Here is a 20,773-nt window from a genome sequence, read left to right as displayed (position 1 = left end):
CTTCTTGTTTGAATTTGTCCTTTACTAGTGTTTTTGTTAAGGCCGGACATTATAGCAGAAATAACGGTGACTAATATTCTTAATAGTGAATGATATTATTGGCCTAAGCAGTATATGAAAAAGGGTGATTGAGGATTTTGCTAATTGAGTTACACATTGTGGTTTGACTCTTTCCAGTTCTTAGAAGTTCTTGGGTAGGTGAAAAAAAAAGGACTCTGTCATAAACCCCATGAACTTTCCTTCAGTAGGGCATGGTCTGTCTGGGAATCTCACCCTACAAAGACAAACTGGAAAATGGAAGTGTGCTGCATTATATATATATATATATATATATATATATATATATATATATATATATATATATATATATATATACTATATATATATATATATATATATATATATATATATATATATATATTATATATATATCCCATCCCTCCAAGTGTTGGCCCACGGTCTATAAGGTCTTATTCACCCCTTCTCCTCAGTTTCACTTTTATTTCCCACAGATTATTTCACTCATTTTCGTTATTCACGGTCTCTTTATTCATCGTTCACTTCTCACACTTTCAGGCCAACTGTCTTGGCGTTTTTCCACTTATTCACACAGAGAGGCTTCAGCATCTGCTTCTCTAACCTCCTGACCACTCCTAATGGCTTCACTGGCGAGAGATTAGAGAGATTACCCACCTCTGCCCTATGCAGTAACAGAAACACCCTTGTCTTTGTCCATTAGCCTAGTTCCTCGTTGGATGAGTGGGTTGTGTGCTTGCTTACCGATTTGGTAGCCTGAGTTCGCTCGCCGTTTTGCCAACGCTGAATCAGAGAAATTTATTTCTGGTGATTAGACACTCATTTCTCGATATAATGTGGTTCGGATCCCACAATAAGCTGTAGGTCCCGTTGCTGAATGACCAATTGGTTCCTGGCCACGTAAAAATATCTAATCCTCCTGACCAGCCCTAGGAGAGCTGTTAATCAGCTCAGAGGTCTGGTTCAACTCTCTCTCTCTCTCTGTTACTTAAGTTCATGTGTTTTATGCCTTTTTCATTCATAGTTCTATGAATAGTCTTATGAACACTATGTAACATATATGTTATATATACGTAGCCGTAGCCCTTTAATGTATAATATATATATATATATATATATATATATATATATTGTACCTAATATAGTATAATATATTTATATATATATTATATATATATATATATATATTATATATAATATATATAATATGATATATACTATTATATATATATATATATATATATATATATATATACATAGGCATTTAAAGGCTACGTATATATAAACATATATGTTACATAGTGTTCATAAGACTATTCATAGAACTATGAATGAAAAAGGCATAAAACACATGAACTTAAGTAACAGAGAGAGAGAGAGAGAGAGAGAGAGAGTTGAACCAGACCTCTGAGCTGATTAACAGCTCTCCTAGGGCTGGTCAGGAGGATTAGATATTTTTACGTGGCCAGGAACCAATTGGTCATTCAGCAACGGGACCTACAGCTTATTGTGGGATCCGAACCACATTATATCGAGAAATGAGTGTCTAATCACCAGAAATAAATTTCTCTGATTCAGCGTTGGCAAAACGGCGAGCGAACTCAGGCTACCTAATCGGTAAGCAAGCACACAACCCACTCATCCAACGAGGAACTAGGCTAATGGACAAAGACAAGGGTGTTTCTGTTACTGCATAGGGCAGAGGTGGGTAGTCTCTCTAATCTCTCGCCAGTGAAGCCATTAGGAGTGGTCAGGAGGTTAGAGAAGCAGATGCTGAAGCCTCTCTGTGTGAATAAGTGGAAAAACGCCAAGACAGTTGGCCTGAAAGTGTGAGAAGTGAACGATGAATAAAGAGACCGTGAATAACGAAAATGAGTGAAATAATCTGTGGGAAATAAAAGTGAAACTGAGGAGAAGGGGTGAATAAGACCTTATAGACCGTGGGCCACCAACACTTGGAGGGATAATATTATTCCTCCAAGCACCAACAGCCCCCAATTCACCCACCCCCACCTTGGGGATTCTATGGGATCCTCATTTTCATAATCCTTGTGTTTTTAACAAATGGATTTGAGTTGTTTGCCAAAAACTATCGTCTGTTTTTACCGATTACCACCTTATTAAACAGGATAACATTTTTCTTTCTTCTTGTAGGTTAGCAGAGGTTGTATGCAAACTCTGATGTTGTTTTATTATAAATTCTGTTTGGATTTTGTTATACACTTAATTCTGAATAAATTAGCATAACATCTTTCATTTACAGGACACAGGAGCGAGATATGATTGGCCAGCTATTTGTTAATAACACAAGGATTATGAAGATGATCACCCCATAAAATCCCCAAGGGGAGGAGTTGGGTGGATGGGGGTTATTGGTGGCCTGTGGTCTATAAACTCCGGATGTATTTTCATTCTGGGAGTCAAAAGCAGCAGAGTTCAATTAGCAGAGGAGCAGATTCTGCAATCATATAGCTTGGAGATTGCAGAAACCTGTATCACTAAAAATCCCCAGGCAGGGGGAGGGTATCGGTACCGAGCCTATGGACTATTACTATACATAACCTTGAACCATTTACGTCACGGCTGACACCAGAAACAAACACCAATATAAGGGAGATGAGAGGGAGAAACAGGGAGTGAGGAGTGGGATTCAAGAGACAGTCAATCACAACTGGAGCAATCGGTATGCACAGAGTGTATCGGTAATGTCTGTGTCCCAGTAATCTGAACTAGACATTTACCCAAGTCCAGCGAGCTCTTAGTGCAATGAAGTCTCGTGTCAGTTGATTCCCCAAAGGCAGCAATTTAACCCAGGTGAAACATTTTTATATAATGAGGGGGGGGGAGGAATAAAGGAAAACCCCCTATCAAGTATTTTCTTCAAGAACCCAGACTTATGTATTCATTTGTGCAACTGTTCCTAAGAAAGGAAATTTCAGAAGCTAAGCAACATTCTCCCCGAACTAGTTTACTTTAACTAAATTGGAAGAAGCCAATCTACATATATATGTGTATGAATGAATATAAAACACATGGTTATAAAAAATTGTGGGCAACAAGGAAAACTAAGACAGAAACGAAAGGAAAGGCGGGAAAAAACGAACGACGTAGATAGTGGAAGAAGCAGCATCACCAAGACCCGTAACTTCGAGTGTGAGATAAGAGATGCAGCTTTATCGTCGGTGTCAATGACTGATAGAGAGCGGCGATCGTTTACTGGCTGTGTATTAATAACAGTCTAGTACAACAACAATAGCTTCAGGGGGGGGATCAGCATCCGAGGGATGAAAAAACAACAGCATAAGCATCAGCAACTGCAACGCAAACACCAGCAACAACACAATGCAGCGATTAGAAGGCAACAACAGCAGTACAATTAAAACATAGGCCGAAGCAACAACATTGCAACAGAAAGGGAGTAAACCAGTATAACGACATCAAAAAAAGCAATACTACAAGGGGAGCATCAATAACAACTACAGTAACATCAGCAGCAACAACAGGGAGAATAATACCACCAGAGTAGTAGGAACAATGAGGACAACAAGATTTATAGCAATGATATCATTTCAACAATAGAGCCAAAACAATAGCGTGGTGCAGACGATTACAACAACACCAGAAGTAAAAACAACAACATGTATATGAATAATGAAGATAATCATCAACGCTTCGAAAACTAACTGGAATGGAACTGCACAATGAACACACAGCCTCCAAACAGCCAAAGTCAAGTCTGACGGGGATGGAGATCCACAGTTCACGGAGGACTACGATTTAACACTAAAGATGACAACAATGTATTTTGTGAGGCCAGAATATTACTTTTTGTTTCCTGAAGTGTTTCCAACATATATTCATTCTGAATTAACAGTGTCTTCATTACAGAATGCCTGCGTATCCCTGTTTATGGTCACCAACTAACATCTTATTTAACTCTGCAGCCATGCCCCATTCAGCACGTAATACCGAGATCTAATTTTCTTCTTTCCCGGAAGATGCAACGATGACCCACATCAGAATATGTTTGCACGATATATATTCACCCCAGGGGAGGTCCTAATTTTGTGTGTGGCAGATTGAAGTGCAGGGGCCATTACAGTGTAGGAGCAATCACACAAGATGGAGCCTAGTATAAAAAAGAAACCACGGCCGGAAACTGATTTCAAGCTGTGTATTTAGTGTCAAGAGCCTGACAATGGTGACCTGGTGTCTGAACCATCAGAGGAAGCCTACTCAAAGTTCCTTTGGTTTGTGCATGAAAGAGGAAAGTATGGAGATGCTGACTTTGTGCAGGTCAGTGGACGATTACATGGGTACCTGCATCTGGTCTGAAAGACTTGAAAGCAAAATGGTACCGAAAATGTTATAGCTCTACCTGTTACAGTGGTCACCTTGAAAGAGCTAAGGCACGATACCAGAAGGCCTGCCAAGAAGGAGAGAGTCAGCAGCACCAGAAGAGGCGAGGACAGCCTTCTTCTGCAGCTACAAGTGCACCAAAGTCTGATGAGTGTGCAACTCTTCACTTTACGCGCTCAGCAACATCTCCTTACAATGCAAAGCTGTGTTTCTTCTGCCAAGGAGACAGGAAGGAGCTGCTTCATGAGGTGTGTACGTTCAGTGCAGGAAAACAATTGCAAAGGGCTGTTAATGAAAGCAAGGATCAAACTTGGAAGGTGCAGCTAAGTGCTGCCATCACTGAGGACGATGCTCGTGCTATTGATGTCAAGTACCATCTCTCATGCTGGGTTAAGAATGTCCAACGTGGTGCAAACAGCAGCAGTGAAGAGAAAGTGCATGCACAGCAAGAAGCTAATGTTAGCAAAGTAGTCTCAGACATTGAGTTTGTCAGCCTAGTTCACAACCTACTCCAGGCTTGAGAAGTTCTCACTATGACAGACTTTAAGTCTGCATACTCTGATATGCTTGAATCCAATGGTGTACATATACAACCATCTACACGAGATATCAAGAAGATCACCTCTCACATTGAAGATGTCCACTTTATGAAATAAAAAAGACAGAATGAGTCAGACCGTGTGTTCACAACAGCTGTCCGGGATGCTGCTGTGGAAGATGCTGTGGCAAAGCCTACAGAAAGTGACATTAAACAACTGCAAAAATTGAAACTGACACAGTGCGTTCTGACACTGTTAATCGCGAGGCTCTGACCATCAGTCAGAACATCATGTATTGCTTCAAGTCAAAGCACCAAGTCACTTACAAGCCAAAACAACCAGATGCCCCATTCTACCACCGTTTAGAATGGCCACAATTGCTCTCTGTTGGTATTGCAGTTCATCAGTCCACTAGAAGCAAGAAGCTCTTTGAATTCCTGCATGGGTTTGGCCTCTCTGTAGATTACACAAGGATCCTGAGGCTTGAAACTCAACTTGCTAATGCAGTTTTAGAGGCAATCCAGGAACAAGGAGTGTATTTACCATCAAAATTGTGCAAGGGGTCATGTACATTCATTTTCTTTGCCATTGACAACAGTGACTTCAATGAGGACACACTAGATAGGAAGAGGACCCTACATGCGACGGCCACTGCATTGTATCAATGCAAAACACCTTCAACTGAGCTACAAAACACAAGTAGGAAGTTGAGACTGAATGACCTAAAAACCAGGAACTGCTCTCTGAAGGGCCTGACTGACTCAGATTTTATCAGCTGCCGTCCACTTAATGCACAAGCAGCTGAAGGTACCATCTTTGCTGGATACCATCCTGGTGCAAATGTAGAAGCAATCAAACCCTATTCAGCACAAGACTCTGCATGGTTAATTTCAAGGGCAATCATGCACACAACTGAGGCCAGGCACATTGAAGTCATGGATGTCATTACTTCGAATGATCAAAATGATGTTCAAGCTATGGATATCAGTCCACTAGATCAGCAGGCTCCAGAATATGTTCAAGCCATGCATATCAACCAACTTGTAGTTCCTTCTGAATCACTGGAGCCAACTCTCACATGCTGTGTTGTTAAGTCAACAGCCAGGCAAGATCCAGAACAATCGGCATGTCAATGGAGTGGTAGTGGCAAATGCCATAACATACCTACCTGGGCACCCTACAACTCACTCCTATCATCTGAAAAACCATTGATAGCTGCACCTGCCCATGAATGGCAAACACTAATCACAGTTTTGAAACAGACACAAAAAATCAATTGCATGGTTATGGGACCTGACAGAAAAACAGTTATCACACTGGACATGGCCCTATATGAACGAGCCAAGCAGCTTGAGATGACAAGGGATGATTGCAAGGGCAAGTGGGTGCTCCGATTGGGTGAGATGCACACTGTGATGGCTGCACTGCGGGCAGCTGGGAATGCCATTGAAGACTGTGGGCTTGATGAAGCTTGGAGTGAAGCTGACATTTATGGACCCAGCACAATGAGACAGATCCTAGAAGGCAAGCATATGAAAAGAGCTTTGGAGGCACACATGACAACAGTCCAGGCCCTCTCTGATCTCTACGTGGAAGAATTCTTTGAAAATCATCGTAATCTGAAGGGGCCATTGTTACGAACCGAGAGAGGTCTGCTTCAGGTTCGATATGAAATAAAAAAAAAAATTCAACACCAACAGTTGAAACTGGGGATATGAATATAGAAAGAAACACTAACACAACAAAGGTTTATTTACAAGCTTACTAACAAAGATAAATGCAGAATGGTGTCTCCTATTTACATAAAAAGGTAAAGTCTTACACTGCATGAACTGGGGGAACAGTGAGGTAATGAAAGTACTTGCCAACCAGTTTCGCAACTCGAAGCGATGGCTTCACAAAAGGAGAACTCTAATTGTAGACGCCTTCTTGCCTCCATATTGCAGAAAATAATGTCTACTCTTGATAGTCGATGGGAGGGAACTCCCCAAAACCTCTAGCAGAACATTTCTTCTCTGGAGTCTCGCTCAACGTCGAAATAACTCGGTCATCCACTCCTGAAGACGACTTGACCAGAATTCAACCAACTCTCAAGCGACTTTTCCTCTGATCCTTTGTCCTGTTTCCTTCTTCTCTTATCTCTCTCTGACGATCTCTGCTGCTGATCTCTCACTGATAATCAGATATGTTGCTCTTACTGATGATTTCTTACTCTGTGACTAACTGATGATCTCTTACTCTCTGTGACTAACTGATGATCTCTGCTTTCTCCTACTTTGTCCGTCGTATTTATATAGCATTCTGGGGGCGGGGCCTACGGCGAGCATCACAGACTCCCGAGATTACTGAAACGATTTAGAAGTTTCTCGACGAAGTATTGCATCAGAAGTCGCGGCGTTTCTCACATCATGTCGGCGCCTGTCAAGTTCCCCAACACTCCTGCCGATTCTAGAACCATCATGAGAACAGGCACCTCCAACACACACGCGAAAACCTCCGTGTGGCGCAGAACTTCTCGAAGATGCGTTTTCCTTTCCTTTATCTTCCTTTGCTATAAAGCAATTACCTTGACACGTCCCCCCAAAAAGAGAAAAAAATGAAATTAACTGATTTAATTTTTTTTAAAGAGATACAAGAATTAAACAGCGCGGGAACAATTCTGCATGAAGCTTTAACACTTCTTCACTCACTCAACCACTCGCGCCAAAATAGAAAACGGTCATTAGGCTACTCATTCTGAAAACTCTAGAGAGGGTATTAGCAAGAACATTATCCTTCTCTTTTACTTTTCCCGTTTTCTGAACTCTGATTAAAACTTTGAAATGCTAAAACACCTCTTGCGTTTTCTTAAAACTAATTTATCTCAGTTACACTGTCACATAGAACACTGGCGGTGGCCAAGTGTTCTATATAATTCTGAAGCAAATTTACATTCATTGCCTTTGCTCTACTCTTACCTACATTAATTCTATAATGTATATTTCCCCTCTCCTCTAACACTGAAAAAGGACCTTCAAACTTATAAGATAAAGAGGAACCTTCTTTCTGGACTAGTACTAAAACTTTATCTCTTACACACAAACTTCTCTTGTTTGCTCTAAGATCATGTTTCCCTTTAGTTTCCCCTTGACTTCCTCTCGCGTTCTTTCGCTAAGTGCCAAGCGCTTCCATTCTCCTCCGCTAGTTGCCAAACATCTCTTAGATTGTTTTTATAATACTCTACCCTACTTCTAGGCAAAGGTCCGACCATATCGATAAATACATTCTCAAAAGATTCGCCAACTGAAGGAATATTACACAACGGAACTCTGGGAATTACTTGAATCGGTTTCCTGGCAATTTGATATTCATGACAGCTTAAAACATACCTCTTTACATCACTTCTCATTTTAGGCCAAAAGTATGCCCTACTAATAGACCTGAAAGTTTGATTTACTCCCAAATGTACTTGCGCATCTTGTGCCAACTTCAAAACTAGTTCACGAAGCTTCCTAGGATTCACTAATTGTTCTGTGATTTCCCCTTTACTACCTGACTTAGGTCGAACATAACGACACAAAACTTCGTCCTTTAAACAAAAAGTTTCTTTACACACATCATCGAGATCATCATCCAGCTCACATTAAAAAATTCAGGTTAGTGTCTCATCCTCTCTCTGCAACTTGACTAGCTCATCCTTATCCAAAATGTTAGAGCCTAATTCATTACCGTAACTAGGACTAGATACCAGTACATTTACTACGTTACTCTCGACAGCTACACCTTCTGTTTGGCTATCACTGTCAACGATAGAGTTAGGTTTCTCAGCCACACTCATGCCAAGATCAACCTCGCCACCTCTATCACACTCGTTCGAATCCACGAACTCACTCACGTTCGAATCCACTGACGTACTCACGTTCGAATCCACGAACTTACTCACGTTCATATCCATGAACTCACTCTCGTTCAAATCCACGAACTTACTCTCGTTCGAATCCACGAACAAATTATGACCGTAGTCTAGGTCTGTATCTAAACCTGACCTAGTTACTACCATTTCAGGCACTGGAATATCCCTCACAACAGGATTCACATTCTTGGATAAAGCTAAGTCATTACCGACAATAATGTCAACGCCATCCGCGGGCAAACTGTTGACAACTGCCAGTTTCACTTCTCCTGACACTACCTGACTTTCTAAATTCAACTTCAACAAAGGACAAAGAACACAAGTGTTAGGAAATCCACCTAACATGACTTTTTCTTCCATATTGATTTCTGCCCTGTTCGGCACACTCTCCCTCCTAATCAGTGAGGCAGCAGCTCCTGTGTCTCGAAGCAAGACCACTTCGCTCGAATCTACTCCTCCAAGAGAGGAAACTACGCCTTTTGATAGAAATTCACCAAAAAATTTCCTAGTTTCTCTCATCACATCATTCCTACTTGACGAAAGGTTAACTAGCGATATTGATTTCTTACCATCCCTCCTTTCTACTGCACAATTTCTCGCTAAATGCCCTTTCCCATTACATCGGAAACAAGTTAATTCTGAGCCACTAGATGCCATTCTACTCTTACAAACCTTAGACGCATGACCCGGTTTTCCGCATGTATAACAGGAATAGTCACTTTTACTCGCATTGCTATTACTAGGACTGAATCCTTTACTGTTTTGTACTCTACTAGACGAAGGATCATTTCGTTTTTTACTAACACTCAAATTATGAGTTAGACTATATTTGTCAGCTAACCTAGTTGCCCCTGCAAAAGATACTTCTCTCCTATCTTCTATATAAAGTTTAATCTCAGGGGATACGTTATCTTTGAAGTTTTCTAACAACACTAAGTTCTTCAAACTATCAAAATCATCAACTTTAGCAGAAGTTAACCAATCAAAAAACAGCCTTTCTAACTACTTACCATATTCTACATACGTAATATTTTTATCCTTTCTCAAATTTCTAAATTTCTTACGGTACGCCTCCGGTATTAACCTATACGGGCTAAGAACAGTTTCTTTCACAATATTGTAATTATCACATCCTCCTTAGACACGCAACTATACACAGTAAGCGCCCTACCACTCAAAACTGACTGTAAATATAAATTCCACATTTCTGTAGGAGAACCTACTCTTTCCATTAACTTCTCAAAACACATGAAATATTTCGTTACATCTTCCTCATCAAACTTTGGTACTAATTTCAGCACTGCACTCATACCTAACGTATCAGCTTCGTTTTCGTTTTCGCCTGTCCGACTGTTATGAGTACTTTGCTTTAACCGAGCAATTTCCAACTCATGCATACGTTCCTTCTCTCTTTCTTCCTGCTGCATTACCAACATTTCTCTCTCTTGCTGCATTTTCATTGCTTCTCACGCTTGCTGCACTTCCCTCTCGGGTGCTCTTTCCTCTCTCTCAGCCGCTCTTTCATCTCTAGGAGCTTACCTGACTCAATAAACTCTTTCATCATCTCACTCATTCTGGCTCTTTCTACATTCTCCCTGTTTCAAACTGTTAGTGGTATTCTAAGCAAGGTAGCCACAATGTTACAAACCGAGAGAGGTCCGCTTCAGGTTCGATATGAAATAAACAAAAAAAATTCAACACCAACAGTTGAAACTGGGGATACGAAAGAAACACTAACACAACAAAAGCTTATTTACAAGCTTACTAACAAAGATAAATGCAGAATGGTGTCTCCTATTTACATAAAAAGGTAAAATCTTACACTGCATGAACTGGGGGAACAGTGAGGTAGTGAAAGTACTTGCCAACCAATTTTGCAACTCGAAGCAATGGCTTCACAAAAGGAGAACTCTAATTGTAGACGCCTTCTTGCCTCCGTATTGCAGAAAATAATGTCTACTCTTGATACTCAAAGGGAGGGAACTCCCCAAAACCTCTAGCAGAACATTTCTTCTCTAAAGTCTCGCTCAACGTCGAAATAACTCGTTCGTCTACCCCTGAAGATGACTTGACCAGAATTCAACCAACTCTCGAGCTGCTTTTCCTCTGATCCTTCATCCTGTTTCCTTCTTCTCTTATCTATCTCTGACGATCTCTGCTGCTGATCTCTCACTGATAATCAGATATGTGGCTCTTACTGATGATCTCTTACTCTGTGACTAACTGATGATCTCTTACTCTGTGACTAACTGATGATCTCTGCTTTCTCCTACTTTGTCCGTCGTATTTATATGGCATTCTGGGGCCGGGGCCTACGGCAAGCGTCACAGACTCCCGAGATTACCGGAACGATTTAGAAGTTTCTTGACGAAGTATTGATTCAGAAGTCGCGGCGTTTCTCACGTCATGTCTGCACCTGTCAAGTTCCCCAACACTCCTGCCGATTCTAGAACCATCATGAGAACAGGCGCCTCCAACACACGCGCGCAAACCTACATGCGGCAGAACTTCTCGAAGATGCGTTTTCCTTTCCTTTATCTTCCTTTGCTATAAAGCAATTACCTTGACAGCCATGTGTACAGGCAGCACAGCAGCTTGACCAAAGTTGTGTCCAACACTTGCAGGATGAGATGTTGAAGGGGCAACAAAATGTGCTTACTGTACTTGATTCCCAAAGTGTACTGAAAATGATGGCTGAGTTTGATAAGATAAGCACACAGAGTCCACTATTCAAGTTTGTGCGGACTTACATGAGAATGGTATTACTCATATATACATTTATCCGTGCCACTCATGATGGTCTTCGGGAGCTGCATCTTTCATCCCTTGATGTTCTGTGCAAGTACTTTTTCACTTATGATAAGCAGCAGAAGTATGCCAGGCTGGTTCCACTTTACCTTGCAGAGATGACAGCCCTTCAAATCACAGATCCAGACATACATAAAGAGTTTATGGATGGAAACTTTGTTGTCAACAAAAATCAGATCCCTTTCTGTGCTATTGGGGTGGATCAGGTCCTTGAACACATCAACCGCAGCATGAAAGTCACTGGGGGGCTTGTGGGCATAACACAGAATGCCAGTGCTTGGGAGAGATTCTTTCTTACAGCTCCAGAGCTTAGTAGGCTTGCTGAAGAAGCACACCTGATGGCTGGCTCCCCAACAACTACACGTAGGCAACATCATGAACTTTCACTGGCTGTCTGGACAAGACAAGAAGAGAACATTGCTCATCTCCGGAGTATGTTCACATCATTCATTAATCCTATGAAATATGAAGGTGAAGACTTGCCCAACATCATCACAAAGGTTGTGATGCCAGCAGAAGTGCAAGAAGATGTGTGCAACCAAGAAGATATTGGGCAGCACCAGTATGCCAACTTTGTTGAGGAACGAGTCAAGACGAACAAGGTCAGTATCTGGGCCAGAATGAAGAAGGTACAGTTGAAGACTTGGAAAAGTGCAAGGAAGTCTGTGAAATACAAAGTAGCTGATCAAATAGTGGAGCTCAAGGATGACAGATCACTTTTTGCCCGTATGTTAATTGTTGCACGCTCAAGACGAAATAAATTTCAAGGAATGTGTTGGTCAGCATGAATTGATGTCTCTACCTTGAGCCTTGTTCACAGTGAGTGGTGAACTCCAACCATGCACTGACAAAAGCAAGCTGATGACTGTACTTGAGGACCTGCCAAGAAAAATTAGTGTTGATCGGCAAGAAGAGAATAACACCAACAACACAATTCCCTTGACACCAAGAAAGGCAACTGTAATTGATGGAATGGCAATTGTTCAAGCAATGGGGAAACCACCTCCAGTCAAGACCTGTGCTTAAAGGGTTGACCACTTCATAACAACAATAGACAGCAAATGCAGAGAATATGATGAGCTCCATTTAGTCTTTGACCATTATGATCTTCCTACGTCACTGAAAGAGGCCACAAGAGAAAGAAGACAGGGAAGTAAACCAGCAATTGCTTATCATGTCACAGACAATACACCAATTGGCAAGGTGTCAGCAAAGCAGTTCTTGTCCAGTACTGCAACTAAAGATGAACTGACAGTGTATCTTGCAAAGAAAGCTCTCCAGCACTTTGAGGGTAAGCCCAAGGTCTTCATAGTGACTTCACGAAAGGAGGTCCTCTCAAACTCCATAGATGTTCACCATCTCCACAGCTCCCAAGAAGAAGCTGACACAAGAATTATTCTGCATAGTCTGGATGCTGTTCGAAGGGGAGCAACTGAGCTCTACATTCAATCACCTGACACTGATGTATTTGTCCTTGCAATCCACTATTACCATCGGCTCTGTAGGAACAAATACTTTGTCACTGGTGTGGGGAACAAAAAGTGGATAATCTCACTAGAACCAATAGTGAATGCGATTGGTGCTGCAAAGACCGAAGCCTTACCTGGATTTCACGCCTTCTCTGGAGGTGACATAACAGGTAGATCTGCAGGCAAGGGGAAGCTGACCTGTTGGCAAGCACTTAGTAGATGCTCCATGGAAGTGGTATCCGCCTTTGCTGCCTTAGGGAGGCCCAAGGAGCTGGACATCAATACTGGACGAGCCATCGAGATATTTGTTTGCCAGCTGCGTGAGCCTGGTAGCACTTAGGTGGATGTTGGTGATCTCAGATGGAAGCTTTTCACCAAGAAACAATCGGAAGCTGAAAAATTACCTCCGCCACGAGGAGCATCAGTGTGATACTCCTCATCCTCAGCTACCACCAGCAACAGCCTAAGGGTGGAAGAAAGATGGGGATAATCTCATAGCAGTACCATCAATGGAGCCTCCAGCTCCAGCAGCAGTCACACACCTCATTAAATGTGGGTGCAAGAAGACCAGCTGCACATCACACTGCTCCTGTCGGTCACAGGGTCTTAACTGCTCTGAGATGTGTTTGTGTGGTGCCGATGAGGAGGTGTGCAGTAATGTCAATCAAGCACTCTTAGGGACTGAAGATGAAGAAGATCCTTCACTCTAACTGTGAACACAACCACTATCATGCATTAGTTGACGAGAACCAGGACGGGAAAAAAAAAAACAAATAAGACATTTTTGATCTATAAAATGATCAATATGTTTCCTATTTATAGTTAAATTTTGAAAGAGGTGTTTTTCTTAATTATTATATTATTTTAGCAATAAATGGTGTCTTTGCTTTGTACACAGAATGTAGTTTGTGATGATATAATAAATTTATTGAGCATGATTTGGGTTGTAATTTGAATATGTAAGAAAACTATACAGAAATCGCCGAAAAAATGGCAACATCATTTTTTTGTGAGTTAAGCCTTTCCAAAACACAGTCCAACCAGTGGCCAAAAATTAACATTTGAAACCAAGTAAGGTAGCAGTTTCGCTCTTTGTTCTTGTCAGGACATCTTACACAAAATCGACAAAAAATCAGTCCTGAATCTCACACGTCACAGATTATTAACAATATGTTTCCTACACTGACCTGCAAACATTTTTAAGGTATATTTGAACCTACTAGGCTACTCACAGATCTTATAAGAGAAACCATTCATTTGATTACAGTATATAAGTAATTACAGCCTGCACTAATTCATATTCATAAATTGTGATTTAGGGGAGACATAGAAGCTATTTGTACAGCTTCAAGTGCAATTATTACCAGAGGGTACGTATATGAAGCTATGTAACATGTCATAGTCATGCTGACCTGTGTGTGCGCGCGGGCGTGTGCACACACACACACACACCTGTGCTACAACGGCAATACGTATTTCGTAGGATTCGTTATCATTTAAGTATTATTCTACGTATAACTAAATTTCAAATGTATAAGGATAGTATCTCAATGGCAACAGTTATCAAATCAACATGCCAGAAAAAAAATAACCTCTAAGAGTGGTAAAATGAAAATCTAGTTAAAGACCGTTAGACGTATAATTGAATTGGTTTGGCAGTACTTGTAGTTATTGTTTTGCCCTTTTAAGAACAATTTAATTCCTAATGTGTCAAAATCGATACAGTAGACCTCAGAACAATAACTTGTCGATATATATTGTACTCTCAGGTGTATAATATATATATATATATATATATATATATATATATATATATATATATATATAATATATTTATATAATATATATATGTGTGTGTGTGTGTGTATGTGTGTGTGTGTGTGTGTATAATCAAGAAAGAAACATAGATGCGTGAAAGAATTCGCTTTTAGAGGCAAACCAGAGAGCTCTACGATAATTTTGCGTGCAAACCTCACTGTCGTGGGGTGGTGAAATATCCCTGCTAAGAGCGAGACCGTCGGCAGCTATATTAAAAAATCCCCTCCCTTTCCGCCGTTTAACTACGCATTATACGAATAACGTTATTTGTCGGTAAATTCATCATTACTGTACTATATATATCGATGTTATTGTTCTGAGGTCTACTGTATCGACTTTGACATATTTGGAATTAAATTGTTCTTAATTAGAAAACTCAATGGGTAACTATAACCGACTGCCAAATCAATACTACGTATACGTCTAATTTACTTGAACTAGATTTTCATTGTTACTTTTCTTACGGGCAATTTTTTCACTGGCATGTTGATTCGATAACGGTTGCCATTGAGATACTATTCTTATACATTTGAAATTTAGTCGTATACTTAGAATAATACTTAAATGACACTGAATCCTACGATATACGTATTGGCGTTGGAGTACTGGTCTAGCCTAGGCTACCACATCTCACATTTTCGCCCACAGTCTACGACACATATCGCTTGATGAAAACATAAACCAAACCTGGATTTGTTACACATACAAACATGCAATAATTACCACTTTTTGAATCGAATACTAGGACTCGTTTTCGTCGGTTTGATTATGCCGTCCTAGTAACAGTAAACTGAGAGCTTCACATTATTTCCGCGCCATATTGCACTGAAAACGTCAGACATTTTAGAAAAGGGAGCATTGAATGCTGCTAACAAGACTCTTATCGGCTAGCACTAAATCATGGGTAAATCAAGTTTAGAATGTTGTGCTTACCGTGAAATGTTGGTTAGTTTTTTTCCTGTAGAACTCCTGTAGCGTGCAAAACACAAATCATCAGGACAACTAAAGCACTACTGCGCATGAGCGCCTTCTTGACGGCAGCCTGCCAGACTACGTTGTCACTGGAACTTTATCCAGAATACCAGACTACGTTGTCACTGGAACCTTATCCAGAATACATCTCTAATTATTATTGTTGAATCTCTATGGTATAATCTTTTCTATTGTTTGATAATATAATTCTCGGAAGAATAGTTGAACTTACTTTTATGCAATCTAAGGCGATGATCTTGGAACCGGTGGCAGCATGATGATGACGAGCGGGAGCCGCGAAATATAGACTGTAGAGTCCGATTGGCATTGTTCATTTCACTCAATTACTTTGTGATCCGAGTTAAGTTTATTTATTAACACATTCTTCTTCATGAAATATGTTTTATATCCGGTAATAATGCTACCGTGTTAGAGAATATGAAAAAGTGTCCTTATTTTCTAAAGTAGATAACAGTGTCGCCGAAGTCAATCTATGGAAATGGTAACCGAATACACAATGATTCATGCTGAACGTATTTAAGTATTTTCCAAATTTTTACGTGCAAACTGGAAAATATTGCATTAGATATTGAGAAAAAGGTAATTATCAAGATTTTCGAGTGACTAGATTAAGCTTAAACTTGAAACTGACAAAAATGATCATGTGAAGATTTATGAGGAAGCGAAACGAACAGTGATCAGTCGAGCAACTTCGCTTGGCGGGAAAACATCTCCAGTTGGTGTTCGTGGCATTAATTTCTGGATTTTTGGGCTTTTCAAAACACAGTAAGTACATAAAAAAACGTTAACCCAAAGTGGATGTTTTAATAACTATTGACGTATCTGTTTATATCTTTACAAGTTCATTATGGTTACCATAGAGTTACGAATAAACAAAAATCGAGTTGATATGTCGGTTGCTAAACTTTAAACTAGTAGGCCTATGATTTCCCACTCTTTAGTAGGATTAATTTCTGTTCTTTAATCAGGCGGTGTTTTCCGCCCTCAGGCGCAGGTTATATTAATTTCATATTAGACATATTGACAGATTTAATTCCTGAAATATGAATAAAACCATAGCAACAAATACTGCCATTAGCCAAAGATTAAAGGAAAAAGGATAAAGAAGGTTTGGCAGTACTACCTTCCCTAAATTGACAGGAATGCAAATTAGTAAAACAATATATGACTGAGATTGCATAATAACACAGGAACAATTATTATATTCCGAGAGCGAAGTTTCCTTGTAATGACTTGGACGCCATAAAGTGAGTTATCAGTGTGGGAAATACGGTAGGCCCAGGTTGGCATTTCAATGAGATAATAGTAACATGAAGCCAGAGATTATAAGTGCATACGCAGACACATCTGGAAACTACGCTATGCCTAGGTTACCGTGCTTCTGCCATTTCTAAAGGAAACTAGAAACTCCCTCTATAACATGAAGACAGAGATCATACATACACACATTAGTTGTGGAATTATACTAGGCCTAGTTGCCGTGCTTATGCCTCAGCGTTATCTACGGAAACTACCCTAATACATAGGATTGATCCAATTGAGGAAAACAGGATGCCGGTCGTGACACAAATAAGTAGGATTATGAGGGAAAATACGGATAAACATGAGACGAGGAATGGAAATATTTGGTAAAACGAAGAACAAAAGATCTCAGTGGACTGAGACGGTAGGACATTTCCAACCACAGGGGGTGTGTGAACTAAATCAGCAATGGCAATTCCGTTTAAATGACCTAACATTTTTTTATTGCAAGTATATAACTTTGATTTGGAGGGCGAAATGGGGTTTATCAAATAAACTTTTTTATTCGCGTCGCCAAGTAATGACATGAGATAGCCTATATTGATGCTAATCGCACATGTTACATTAAACCAACCACATGCCCATTACTTCGGGGTACATTTTCGTCACATTATTAATACACACTGATATATATAGTGTATTATGTATAACTGACTCACGAAAATTTGGACGAAAATTTGGAACATGATAAATGGCTAAAGCCACGAAGGAAAGTGAAACGAAGGAGTACTGCGAGGCCTTTCGACTTCATGTCCTTTACTTAGCAGTCTCGACTGCTAAGTCAAAAGAAAATGAGTCGAAACGTCTCGCAGTACTCCTAAGGTCGTTAAATCAAATCCAGAATTATAAAAAAAAGACTTTATAAAGAACAAATGATTAACTAGACAAGTCAAATTCTGAAATTCTAGAACAAATCATGATGAGATACTTAAATGATCCGTCACCGACCAAGAAAATGTTACCCCAAATAAGAACCCAAAATAAAACTGTGGATTGGACTAAACCCGTCCACATCTCTTTCGCTACAACAGTCAAAGATGTACAATTCATATAAATTCTCCCAAAGGAAATGCACAAATAAAAGTCTTAAGTCGCCCTCCTCCTCCTTCATCTGAGAAAGAAGGAATCCCACATAAATAAATTGCAAATAAAACCAAAATAATAATGACCAATTCTCCTGGAACAAAAGCCATATATGAAAGATAACACCTCTTCAACAAATGTTTAAGATGTAAAAAGTCACAGATACTCTTGGGCCTAAATGTGAGTATGCTTACCCATTTCAGCAGCAAACACACAAACACACCAAAAAGAAGAAGAAGACATAATTTAGGGGAAAAGAAGCGCACGCACGCATGTACGTTGTTCGTCGTAGAGTTAGATAGTCCCACTCATGAGATCTGACCGACCAGATCAGAAGTGTACCTACTTCCGCCCATGTAGTCATGTACAAACACACGCGACCTTTAACCATGTCCTTGCGAATTGAGCTCACGCATCGTGTTATTCGCTCCATCTCCAAAAAATGGCGAGTCCAAGTCACGAAATGGGTAAGCATGCTCATTCTCTCACCGTGGGGAGCCAGTGAGACGACTACAAAAAAATGTTCCGACACTCTCATTTTTCGATCTCCTGAACTGTGATTTTGGAATCCTTTCCACAGTGCAGCAAAACCAGACTATGATGCACTTCCACAGTTGCTGAATTATATTCACAACAACGGTGTTCATATCGTACTAATAATACACACACACACACACACACACAACACACACACATATGTATATATATATATATATGTGTGTTTGTGTGTGTGTTTGTGTGTGGGCGCTACTTTAGCATGTTATTTACGCGTCACCTACTTCGAGGGGCTAGTAATAAACGCCGTATGGTAAATGTAAAGTAGACGGACGCACGAATATACATTATTAATAATATTAATAATATAAAATAATAATAATAATAATAATAATAATAATAATAATATAATCATAATAATAATAATAAAATAATAATAATAATAATAATATTATATAATTCCCAGCCACACTAGAAATGTGTGTATATATAATACTTTGCTCCCTGAGGAACTATTACTAAACATGACGCCCCGAGAAGCTTCCGCCACGTTTAGTACTAGCACCTCGGAGTAGGTAGCACCCGAGGGTGTGTGTGTGTGTGTGTGTGTGTGTGTGTGTGTGTTTACAATCAATCCACATGAATGAACATGGAGAGAAACAATAAAGTTTCTTTCCCTACCAAGAGCAATAAAAAAGAAAAAATATTATTACCCACTGGCGGAGGTAAGAAAAGTTCATACTGTAGTCGCCTCATCAACGATAGAGATTGCCAGAACCTGGCTGGGTTAACAATGATGAAAACTTGGCATCTGTGGGGATGACCCCTCTACCTCATCTCAAGAGAAAATGACCAGAAATATACAAGAGACATTGTTGTAACTAGGAATCTGGTGTAAGCTACACGATGCCAGAAAAGATAAGAGTGCCATCAGGTGTCATCGGAGACTTTGACTCTCCCGTACGTTATCATTCCGTTCCTAGTCCGTCTTATCTTCGTAAATTATGGTCGAGCGTGATGAAGAGTCTTCATATTTCACATTCCTCAACAGCCTTGAACGATTTTCTGAGCATTATTAAAAATTTGTGTCATATTTGTATTGTTTAGTGCTTAACTCTGGATGTAACCCAAATTGGTTAAAAAAATCTATGCCCGCGGGATAGGAGTTTAAACATTGATCATCCACTAGCAACGAAGCTGCGCTTTGTAGTACAACCCATAGCCTAAACAAAATATCCTTCTTCTCGGCCGATTCCTTAGTCGAGGTAGTTTTTAATGAGCCCGAGGAGACCGACTTAGAAGATAATGAATAGTGTATATGCATTAAGGAGCATGGTTCAATGTAATATGAATATGCATTGTTGTGAGAGGGTAATACACGAATAAGGTCAGTGAAAATGGAAAGGAAAAACACAGAGTGCTAGGAAAGAAGGTCTCTGATACATGGAAATTAATGTACAGAGATATTAAGGGATACAAATATGTCAATAGCTGTGCTGTATCTCTAAATACATCTTACGTAATTACATAGCAAAAAAAAAAAAAAAAACAATAGTTTAAGCCACCGTTGTACTGGGGTATGTAAAGTTTAATAAAATGACCTTTGTCGTTGTGACGCCAAATCTGGATGTATATCAGCTCACGAATAAAACGTTACGTAACGGGAGGGCAGTGAACGGCTTCACTACTTCACTTCTACTTCCTGTTTAAGGACGAATAAAAGTACATTTCAGAGCATGCGCAGAACAAAGGGGACAGGTAGCAACCATGGGCTGCTCATGAGATAGAGCCAAGGGGTTCTCTTTGCGGTCTTTTGCCATTATCTTTTCTTTTATCTCTACCCTTTTTTTTTTATTTCTTTTTTGTCCTCGTACCTCGAAAACATCGCAAGAGACTGATAATGATCTTTTGTGATATTCCCAAGGATCACTTGACGCCATTAATCGTTGCTCTTTTGTCTTTTTATTATTATTATTATT

This window comes from Macrobrachium nipponense, chromosome 40, assembly GCF_015104395.2.
Source record: "Macrobrachium nipponense isolate FS-2020 chromosome 40, ASM1510439v2, whole genome shotgun sequence".
Lineage (NCBI taxonomy): Eukaryota > Metazoa > Arthropoda > Malacostraca > Decapoda > Palaemonidae > Macrobrachium > Macrobrachium nipponense.
Note: the sequence above shows the minus strand (reverse complement) of the source record.